Raw genomic sequence first — 9,412 nt, forward strand, 5'->3', positions numbered from 1 at the left:
CATTAAATGGCTGAAAGCTCCGAGGCAATGCTTTGTGCCACACAAGATAGCGTTTCCTCACTTAAAGGAAAATAATTATAAAGTGAAAGCTAAAACCCTGGTTTAACGATTGCGCTTGCATTTTAAATCCGAGCCCTCGAAATTCTAGACTTTCATTTCATAAGGTAACAGAGTTAACTATAAAACAGCCACCAAAGCACCAAGTGCATGTCGTAGCGGTGAGTTCTGACAAAGTTTAAAAGATTGGGTGAGAAAGTCCGTCTTCACTCTACTGGGATTAAAAAATAGAACGAGTTGGTTTTGCCAAACTGCTTTAAAAATGTAACTACAGACGAGAACTGCAGCAATGAAACAGACCTTAACTGCTATCTAATCACTACTCCATTATTGGACCATGCGAGAATCCTCGGAAAAGTGGAGTACAGATGTATGGGTTTAACCATGCAGTGATAAACATTCACAAAGGATGACTTCATTATTAAAATCCCCTGTCATGGGCATCATAAATATCTTTTTATGGCGCGTTTAAATGAATAAAGTGCCGTTCGTCTGCATGTCTGAGATCTCTTATCTCCCCAATCCGTGTCGGCTCCTCTTCATCTGATCAAGAGACTCGAGAGATTTTTATTCTCGAATAATATCTGCCATGTGATGTTCCACAGACCTGGAGAAATTTCTGCTCTGCAAAACAGACCTCCTGGTCCGTGGAGACGTGGCGTCTCCATGGCGACCGGGATGCTGGAGACAGGCTGAAATATCCAGAGAAATGTTTTTTTGATTGTGCACATTCGAGCTATTTAGATAGTCAACGTCGCACAAATCGTCCCATTCGGTTACTATTCGAGGCTGATGAGAGGGACCGGGGCGATCACAGAGGTGTCCCGGTTAATACTATAAACTGCAATGACGGGGTTTAGATATAAACGCTCACCTAAGCTCTAGGACCTCATGGAAATCATGCACTTAAAGAAGACGATTCGAAATAGTGATGTTTGGTCACTACTTTTAACCAGTGCCTGAATTCATCAAGATGTCGTCCTCCTCGTCTACTTTCCAACTGGAGAGGATAGAGAGATGACAAATCTGTGGACGTTTTTCCTTTTTTGACTGAATGTACTGATCATATCTGTGTGTCTGTCTTAACGTTGAGCCTCAGACCTCACCGTGTGTGTTTGCAAACAAGCCAGTAAATGTCCTCGTTATCAGTAAGTCAGCGTGCTGCTGCTGTCGTTTGTCTGACTCGCCGCGGTGCGTAGAACGGCACACTGAAGGTTTCTCGTGGTTTTGTTGTTAGTAATCAGTCTAAATTATTCATTCGGAAGACGACGCTCGAAATTAACATAATAATGGGTGTATGATAATCCTCGTCAATCCAGTCCGGGTCTGTGTTTAGAGTTTTTAATTAACCCTGAGTGGTCTGTGGTTGGTTTTTTGATAACTAGGTTTAACGTTCAATACCGTCATGACGGCGCTTGCTAACGCTAGCTCCGGTTGAGCGTTGTGTACGTTGGTGGGAACAGAGGCGGGCTCGGGGAGATTGTCCAGCGAACACCGAATCTTGCCTAATTCGCCTTTAATCCAAGTTGTGTAGTAATCACTGTACTGTGTGGTACAGTGTGAGTAAAATAAAAACGTGTTCTCGTCATTAATCATTCAGTCAAAATCCACCTAACTTTCATTCTTTACCGTTATCAGTTTGTGAAAATGCTGGTTCAAGACAGTTCTCTTACTTTTCACTTTATTTACTCTAATTAATCCAGAGTGAGTAGGATTTTCTTTATCATTCTGAAAATGAAATCCTCCTTCACAGCAGGCGAACTCGCTCTGCGCTAGCTCGCTACGTCCGGCTGCGATCACGTCAGCAATTCACAAAAATAGACGGACGCAGATCGTATTTATTAGGAAGGTCTCTAGAGAGACTTCGTTCCCTGAAACCCAGCAGCAGCTTTGGCTCCGCAGACGGTCACGTGACGTGCTCGCTCCATGCCCGAGGTTTAAAAGTCTACGCTCTGACTCACTTCATCGCTCAACATCGGTGCTCGATAGAAGGAAGACGAAGGGGAAACGTCGCGTACGCTCCTCGTGTGTTTGAGCTCGCCGGGCCAAATCCTTCCACGTGATGTCAAAAGATAAAGCAGATGTGGGAGCTTTTAAAAAAATAGCTGGTTGCATTGTGGTGGAAAACATCTGCTCAGTCAATCTCACTCCGGTGTGGATTCGGAGAAACCCTACATTCAGACGAGCTGGAGGAAATCAGGACTGTGTAGTCTGGATGGAACATATGAAGACTTGATATTGAAATCATGATCAGTTATGTCACAGAAGACGTTTTGAGATACGTGATGTAATAAACAAAACTTAGGGTTCTGGCACAGTGACTCACGAGCCTGACAATGTTAGAGAAGGTTGGAAGGAAAACCAAAACTGTTCCATCATCATCTTCTTCATCGTCTTCATCATCGTCTTCATCGTCTTCATCATCTTCATCGTCTTCATCATCTTCTTCATCATCATCTTCATCGTCTTCATCGTCTTCATCATCTTCATCGTCTTCATCGTCTTCTTCATCATCATCTTCATCGTCTTCATCATCATCTTCATCATCTTCATCATCTTCGTCATCATCTTCATCATCTTCATCATCTTCATCGTCTTCATCATCATCTTCTTCATCGTCTTCATCATCTTCATCGTCTTCATCATCATCATCTTCATCGTCTTCATCATCATCTTCATCATCTTCATCATCTTCGTCATCATCTTCATCATCTTCATCATCTTCATCGTCTTCATCATCATCTTCTTCATCGTCTTCATCATCTTCATCGTCTTCGTCATCATCATCTTCATCGTCTTCATCATCATCTTCATCATCTTCATCATCTTCGTCGTCTTCTTCATCGTCTTCATCATCTAGCTCTTTTCTAATACATGAAAAGTCCGACGTTTTCCTTTCCATCATCCTAGTCCTTCCCTTTTAAATGCCCAGCGTCATGCTAATTATCGCTCTTCATAAAGTCGGTCTTGACCCAGAAATCTCACTGCCTTGGACCTGGGACATGTGTGTCCTCCATAGAGACTCTCATCCTTCACCTTTTATACAGCTCCACTGAAGACAGGACGTCTTCTCACATGCCCCAGGAACAACGCAGAGCTCAAAAAGTGGAGCTGATCAAATGTTAAATAATGTTAATAAAACAACAGGCGTGTGTGTGTGTGTGTGTGTGTGTGTGTGTGTGTGGGGGCAGGGTTAAATCGAGAGTGTATGTGTTATATTTGGGACTGAAATGAGAAGGGATGATGGTTGTTTGGTTAAGCCCAGGCGTATTCTGCTGTGACATACGAGAGCTCGCAGTAATTTCTCTCAATTCAGTCATTTGCATAAGCTCATAACATGCTTTAGGGTTGACTGTTCTTCTCAGATAAAAAAAAAAAAAAAAAAAAAAGCAGACTGCCTGTTTGAGTTCCCATCTCCACAATACATATATATATATATATATAAAATAGAAAGGAGGTTGTGTATTAAAGAAGTTAATAAAGCTTTGGCATATATTTATATTTAACAGTATAATACCTTTATTGAGGAGGTGTGTGTGTGTGTGTGTGTGTGTGTGTGTCTTTTCTGTTACTAAGTAGAGGCAGTTTTGTCTGAAGAACAGAATTGTTTAGAGGCAGTTCTGTCTGGACAGGGATTTGGGTGGCGAGGCAGATTTGTAGGGCAGAGGGAGCTCAGGGGTTCAGATGTTGTACTACTGCTCAGAAGGTTTAAATCCCAGCACTGCCGAGATGCCCGCGCTGGGCCCTTGAGCAAGGCCCTTAACCTTAACCGCTCCGGTGTACGAACGAGATAAACGCAAGTCGGTCTGGGCGTCTGCCAAATTCTCTAAATGTGAAATGTAAATGTGAGGAAGTGCAGAGGCAGATTTGTCTGGAGAGGCAGATTTGTGAGGAAGGTGAGAGGCAGATTTGTGAGGAAGTGGAGAGGCAGATTTGTGAGGAAGGTGAGGGTCAGATTTGTCAAGAAGTGGAGAGTCAGATTTGTCTGGAGAGGCAGATTTATGAGGAAGTGGAGAGGCAGATTTATGAGGAAGTGGAGAGGCAGATTTGTGAGGAAGTGGAGAGGCAGATTTGTGAGGAAGGTGAGAGTCAGATTTGTCATGAAGGTGAGAGTCAGATTTGTGAGGAAGGTGAGAGTCAGATTTGTGAGGAAGTGGAGAGTCAGATTTATGAGGAAGTGGAGAGTCAGATTTGTGAGGAAGGTGAGGGTCAGATTTGTCATGAAGTGGAGAGTCAGATTTATGAGGAAGTGGAGAGTCAGATTTGTCTGGAGAGTCAGATTTGTCTGGAGAGTCAGATTTGTGAGGAAGGTGAGAGTCAGATTTGTCTGGAGAGTCAGATTTGTCTGGAGAGTCAGATTTGTGAGGAAGGTGAGAGTCAGATTTGTCTGGAGAGTCAGATTTGTCTGGAGAGTCAGATTTGTGAGGAAGGTGAGAGTCAGATTTGTCTGGAGAGTCAGATTTGTGAGGAAGGTGAGAGTCAGATTTGTCTGGAGAGTCAGATTTGTCATGAAGTGGAGAGTCAGATTTGTGAGGAAGGTGAGGGTCAGATTTGTCATGAAGTGGAGAGTCAGATTTGTCTGGAGAGTCAGATTTGTCTGGAGAGTCAGATTTGTGAGGAAGGTGAGAGTCAGATTTGTCTGGAGAGTCAGATTTGTCTGGAGAGTCAGATTTGTCATGAAGTGGAGAGTCAGATTTGTGAGGAAGGTGAGGGTCAGATTTGTCATGAAGTGGAGAGTCAGATTTGTCTGGAGAGTCAGATTTGTGAGGAAGGTGAGAGGCAGATTTGTGAGGAAGTGGAGAGTCAGATTTGTGAGGAAGGTGAGAGTCAGATTTGTGAGGAAGGTGAGAGTCAGATTTGTCATGAAGTGGAGAGTCAGATTTGTCTGGAGAGGCAGATTTGTGAGGAAGTGGAGAGGCAGATTTGTCTGGAGAGGCAGATTTGTCATGAAGTGGAGGGTCAGATTTGTGAGGAAGGTGAGAGTCAGATTTGTGAGGAAGGTGAGAGTCAGATTTATCTGATCACACCAAAGGTGACATTCATGTAAAATAGCAGCGAGTTGAAAGTTTTATGGAGCAAAAGCGAGTTGAAAACGACGTTCTCACCATTAAAGTGTACTTAATTAAATGAATGCACACAACAAAGCCTTCAGACTCACAACCGCACTGATACTGAAGCACTGACTTATCTAGATCTGACTTTCTGGCCACTGATCTGATGTTTACCCAAGCCAAGGCTTTGACTGTGACAGCTGTCTACTTTCCTCCCAGCGATAATGCTAATGAAGGCCTCGCTGCTGCCGAACTGATTAGCATTCTGAGCATATATACCCTGAAGCTGCTTTATTATTATGTGCAACTTTAATTGGACATTTCAAATCAATTATCCCTAGATCCCAGCTCGTGATGTAAACATCCTGCACCATGGTTACGCTAATATACGGGACGGCAACAAATCCATCCCTCAATACCACCCTGGACAATACAGGATAATTACATCCAGCGCTCTTGCTGAGAAATACACATCACATTATCGGATCACGACACCCACAGAACCGATCTGAACCTGGCCTTCGGGTGCTGAACTGGTTCTCGCAGGAACTACTGACTGACCTGAAGGACACGTGGTCGTGGACACGCGTACCCTTGAGCAGATCACAAGGGCTTGTCAAGTTCCAAGGTTCATAGTCTGATCTGAACACGATGTGCAGGTTCTGAGCGAGGAGGAACCGTTTTAGACGCGTCAAGCCGTAAATAACTTCTCCATCAGCGGCGTGAAATCAGCATGCTTACTCACAGCCTCACTTCGCGTGTTAAGTTTGATAAGGATTGGAGGGAAGTGATGAAGATTTCTGGCTCTGTAGCAGCCAAATGGCTCTTGACGGCTTTCGTTTGGCCGTTTACCAAATTTTTAATGACTTTTTTTTTTTTTTCATTAAAAATGATGCATGTTTTTTTGAGAATGCGATGCAAATTGGATCAAGCTCTAGAGCTAAACTGTCTGACGTATTAACGAACTCGTCTGGGAATCCGAATCGAGCGACACGACAGGACACGGGTCAGAGGCTCTGCACACACATTCGAACATTATATATTAGTCATATGGAATGTTTTTGTTTTGTTTTTTTGAAGAGGAATCATATTGTCTGAATGAATTCTAGACCTCCATAAATCCTAGTAAAAGTCGACGGAGATGTGAGGAGACACTGACTCACTGGGGTTAAGGCTGACGGACGTATAATCGAGTAGTGTCACAGATTCTCCACCCCAGGAGTCTCCACATTGACTTTTCCATTTCATTTCCTCTTCTGCTCTCACTCCGCTCTGGCACCTCCTGATAATGATCACCCACATATGTCCCTGCTTCTTTACTGACTCATTATCACTCGGCATGGATTCTCTGCTTTCGTGTTGTGGAGTCCATCTTTTTTTTCTTCCTGTTTGTGATTTATTACACAAGCGTCCGTCCCACTTGAACTTTTCCCACATTGCGTATTGTTAGCACCAGGAACTGAAACGGAATTAATTCCGAGTTTTTACTGTTGATTTATTTTCTATCATGGCTTGATCATATCTTGACATGATGCTACCACCATCATGCGTCACACTGGGGGACGTGTACTCCGTGTGCTGGGTTTATGTTTACTCTGGGAGCCTCTTTAAACGAGGTTTGGTTTGGCTTTAATTTCTGCGTTTGGTCGTTCTGATGCTGTGTTTAAGCACATTCTCTAACAAGCTCTGGGTTCTTGTAGGAGCATTTAGATTGAGATCAAAAGAACGTCTAAATGAGAAAGTCCTACTCAGGGTATTGGTGGCAGCATGGAGAGCCGAGAAAGCTCTGACATCATCTCTGTCCCAACAAATGTCCTCCAGCTTTGACACTCTATCTGAGATGTACTGTAATCCCTATAACATATCAGAGCCTGCCCTGGTCACCTGGTGTATCTCAGGCTGGAGGAGGTCAGGGGGTACACTTATCAGATGCCCCATCACCTCAACCGGATCCTCTTAACGTGGACGAGCAGTAGCTCGGTGCATGAGGTTTAACAGGATTTTCCAATACGTCAAGATAACAATGGTCAAATAGTCACGGCAAACATAGGGGGCAAATACTACCGCTCAGAACTTCAAAACTTTCTTAAATTGGACGTCCTCCATCTATTCCCAGGATATCTTAACTCCTTCCCCTGAGGAGATGGAGAAATGGTGCAAGGAAAGAAAGTGTGGTGTCCTTCAAAACATTCAAAACATAACGCTTATTGATTAAAACGTTATCATCACCTGGCCTCTCCAGTTTGGAAGTAATGCACCCGTTGTATATATATTTTTAGTATTTATTTATTTTTATCATTGAGAGAACTGGACTAGCATTCACAAGACAGCGCCCTCTGTTGGTGGGGAGGAGTGTAGCTGACGTAAATCAGAGTTAAACTTTAACGTATCGAAAATAGCAGAAATCCAGTCACAGGACGTAGGCATGAATAAGTCATCTGAAGCGAGTGCGTGGAATTCACAAAGCAATTAGCCTCGGTATTACCAAACCGCCCCAGACAGTCGGGAAAACATCAACAATCACATTATTATTCACAGATGTAAAATCCCATTTAAAAGAACGTGACCCATGGGTGAGTACACTCTCAGTTTCCACACTGAATCTGGGTCAAACACGCTAATGACGTTCGGCGTGAATGTGTTTTTCTTCCAGAATGGGTTGTTGGATGAGCATCAGCGATGGGTGTAGATGTTCTTTTGCAGCTGAGTGTTGATTATTACATGGAGCGGCCAATCCCTGTGTGATTGCTGCGTTTACGGCTGTAACGTTTCACTAACCGCGTGAAACGCAGGCGAAATCGTACGCTGGTTCGAACGGACTATACGTTTAATCCGCTGCTAACATCAGTGAGTTCGACCGGGTGTTCCAGATCGGATCATTATCATAAAAATGATCGTTGGACTCTCGATGAGATGTTTTTTTAAATGCATTCAGACGTAACGTCTCCGATGCTTTAATACAGTTTATTCAAAATAACCGGCGCGTGAAACAATTCGGTACTTTATACCGAACAAGGCTACACTTTAATTGCGATATTAAATGAACATTACATTAATATTCTATTCAACCTCAGGCTTTTCTCATATAGCAGTCCTACTGTCCTTGGCTTTGGGAAGAAAAAAATAAAAAATAAAATCATTCAAGTTCCAATTGCTTAAGGGCATGATGGGATTTTTTTCTTCTTCTTCGAAACCAAAAAAAAAGAGAGAGCGAGAGAATCAACCTTGAGGGTTTACAGAGGAAAGAAGCTCTGTGTGTCCTTTCTCTCTCTCCCGCTCTCGCTCTCTCTGTCCATTAATACAGTGCAAATTGAATGTGCCAGTCCACCCAAAAATCAGAGCTTATAGAAGAAGGAGAAGCAGAAAAGGAACAGAGGAAGGAGGGCTTGTAAAGACGTGCATTAGTCAGAGGCTGAGGGAGAGAAAAAGGGCACGAAGCTCAATCTAACTTTGTTCAGCTGGGGAAAAGGGAAAAGGACAAACCGCAATGACGTGGCCGTTACGTCCAGCTGTTCGGCAGGTAGAACCTCAACCTTCAACAAACGTCGCTCTTCCTAAAGTCCTCGTTCGCCACGCTGCACGTGTTTACTACTGAAACGCTGAAATGATAACGACCTTTACGGCGTGAACCGTGCCGTCTGACTGTCATCACCTTAAAGGAAGCTATAAAATGGCTGCATGAGGAGTAAAACCCTCGGGGGCATGCTGTTAATGGAAAGTAATCAACGTCAAGGCGGTAACAGTCAGTAATTCCAAGCAACGGCCTCGAGTTGCTCTTATTCCGTACTTTTAGGCTTAGTATTGTGATCCGAGTCAGGAATTCTGCAAGTAGAATCAATACTACGGATCAATCACACGAATCAGGAATCTGAATAATTCACCAGAGCTTCTTGCTTAAATTGTGTTCTTTTGATTTGACGCCGCCGGAGTGCTACTCGACCTGGAAACCGCAGCGACTGGCGAGGACCTTTTCATGACGGGAGAGTGAAAATCCCTCATTGTCACGCCGTGTTTATTATAGATGAGATATGATTTGGAAACAGCCGAGCGGAACAAGCGCTGTGGGGAGGATCTCTCAAGGAGAGCTTTATTTATAAACGCATTAATCTACGACTCGCAGGCGTCCGAGTCGCGCGGCCTGAAGCGGCTCGTGTTAATTTCACATGCAGGTCCCGTACGGTCCGGAAGGGCCCGGGATGAACCGACGGATTTTCCATTTTAAGGCGTTGACACGTGAACCTGGTTCACTTGGAATCCGTTAGCTGAGACGTTAGAGCGTCGCAGGGCGCAGGAGAGACGCGGAT

Source organism: Ictalurus punctatus, chromosome 26, assembly GCF_001660625.3.
Source record: "Ictalurus punctatus breed USDA103 chromosome 26, Coco_2.0, whole genome shotgun sequence".
Lineage (NCBI taxonomy): Eukaryota > Metazoa > Chordata > Actinopteri > Siluriformes > Ictaluridae > Ictalurus > Ictalurus punctatus.